The sequence below is a fragment of the Diorhabda sublineata genome, chromosome 1 (genome assembly GCF_026230105.1).
Source record: "Diorhabda sublineata isolate icDioSubl1.1 chromosome 1, icDioSubl1.1, whole genome shotgun sequence".
Classification (NCBI taxonomy): domain Eukaryota; kingdom Metazoa; phylum Arthropoda; class Insecta; order Coleoptera; family Chrysomelidae; genus Diorhabda; species Diorhabda sublineata.
The window spans coordinates 43,745,664-43,748,311 of NC_079474.1; positions in this window are offsets into that span (position 1 = coordinate 43,745,664).

Below are 2,648 nucleotides of genomic sequence, written 5' to 3' on the forward strand. Positions count from 1 at the left end.
AACGAAGATTTAAAAAAAATACATAGAAATCGGATTATTTTTCGATTTTATAGAGCGTTTATGAAACATTTTAAGTCAAAAAACCATATGAAATCTTTAAGTGAGATAAAAAATGAAAAAAAAACAAACTTTTTTCAATTTTTTTCCTCCAAAATGTTCTTTTTTGTGTAGATTAACAAAAAATTATATGAACTGCGTTTGATGCTTTGTAAAAAAGTTATGAACGATTATATCTCAAGAAGTGCATTTATGACCACATTTAAAGTCATAAAACTCTATGAAATCTCCAGGGGAGATATTTCCCATACTTTTTTTCATAGATTCTCCATAAAAACGAAGATTTAAAAAAAATACATAGAAATCGGATTATTTTTCGATTTTATAGAGCGTTTATGAAACATTTTAAGTCAAAAAACCATATGAAGTCTTTAAGTGAGATAAAAAATGAAAAAAAAACAAACTTTTTTCAATTTTTTTCCTCCAAAATGTTCTTTTTTGTGTAGATTAACAAAAAATTATATGAACTGCGTTTGATGCTTTGTAAAAAAGTTATGAACGATTATATCTCAAGAAGTGCATTTATGACCACATTTAAAGTCATAAAACTCTATGAAATCTCCAGGGGAGATATTTCCCATACTTTTTTTCATAGATCCTCCATAAAAACGAAGATTTAAAAAAAATACATAGAAATCGGATTATTTTTCGATTTTATAGAGCGTTTATGAAACATTTTAAGTCAAAAAACCATATGAAATCTTTAAGTGAGATAAAAAATGAAAAAAAAACAAACTTTTTTCAATTTTTTTCCTCCAAAATGTTCTTTTTTGTGTAGATTAACAAAAAATTATATGAACTGCGTTTGATGCTTTGTAAAAAAGTTATGAACGATTATATCTCAAGAAGTGCATTTATGACCACATTTAAAGTCATAAAACTCTATGAAATCTCCAGGGGAGATATTTCCCATACTTTTTTTCATAGATCCTCCATAAAAACGAAGATTTAAAAAAAATACATAGAAATCGGATTATTTTTCGATTTTATAGAGCGTTTATGAAACATTTTAAGTCAAAAAACCATATGAAATCTTTAAGTGAGATAAAACATGAAAAAAAAACAAACTTTTTTCAATTTTTTTTCTCCAAAATGTTCTTTTTTGTGTAGATTAACAAAAAATTATATGAACTGCGTTTGATGCTTTGTAAAAAAGTTGTGAACGATTATATCTCAAGAAGTGCATTTATGACCACATTTAAAGTCATAAAACTCTATGAAATCTCCAGGGGAGATATTTCCCATACTTTTTTTCATAGATCCTCCATAAAAACGAAGATTTAAAAAAAATACATAGAAATCGGATTATTTTTCGATTTTATAGAGCGTTTATGAAACATTTTAAGTCAAAAAACCATATGAAATCTTTAAGTGAGATAAAAAATGAAAAAAAAACAAACTTTTTTCAATTTTTTTCCTCCAAAATGTTCTTTTTTGTGTAGATTAACAAAAAATTATATGAACTGCGTTTGATGCTTTGTAAAAAAGTTATGAACGATTATATCTCAAGAAGTGCATTTATGACCACATTTAAAGTCATAAAACTCTATGAAATCTCCAGGGGAGATATTTCCCATACTTTTTTTCATAGATCCTCCATAAAAACGAAGATTTTAAGTAAATTCATCGAAATCGGATGATTTTTCGATTTTATAGAGCGTTTATGAAACATTTTAAGTCAAAAAACCATATGAAGTCTTTAAGTGAGATAAAAAATGAAAAAAAAACAAACTTTTTTCAATTTTTTTTCTCCAAAATGTTCTTTTTTGTGTAGATTAACAAAAAATTATATGAACTGCGTTTGATGCTTTGTAAAAAAGTTATGAACGATTATATCTCAAGAAGTGCATTTATGACCACATTTAAAAAACTATATGAAATCTCCAAGTGAGACATTTCCTATATTTTTTTTCCATAAATCCGCCGTAAAAACGATGATTTTAAAAAAAAACTCCATCGAAATCGGATGATTTTTCGATTTTATATAGCGTTTATGAAACATTTTAAGTCAAAAAACCATATGAAGTCTTTAAGTGAGATAAAAAATGAAAAAAAAACAAACATTTTTCAATTTTTTTTACAAAATATTCGTTTTCTTTCGTAGATTAACAAAAAAATATATATAAACTGCGTTTGTTGCTTTGTAAAAAAGTTATGAACGATTATATCTCAAGAAGTGCATTTATGACCACATTTAAAGTCATAAAACTCTATGAAATCTCCAGGGGAGATATTTCCCATACTTTTTTTCATAAATCCGCCGTAAAAACGAAGATTTTGAAAAAAAATTCATCGAAATCGGATAATTTTTCGATTTTCTAGAGTCAAAAAACGCTTGATTATAAATTTATAGACTTCATAAACGCTTTGTATATAATAATATATAATTTTAATAACGTTTAAATCAAGATTATTCTTCTATGGTATAAAATTTCTTGTGATTCAGCTGTAACATACATAATCAACAGATTAAGAATCAGGGTCTGTTAGACATACGTAATTTAGTATACATTCTCATGTAATGTAATATCTTCACTCCACGTGCGGTGTGTATTTTTATAAATTTTTTGTTCTACTATGTATTAACAGCG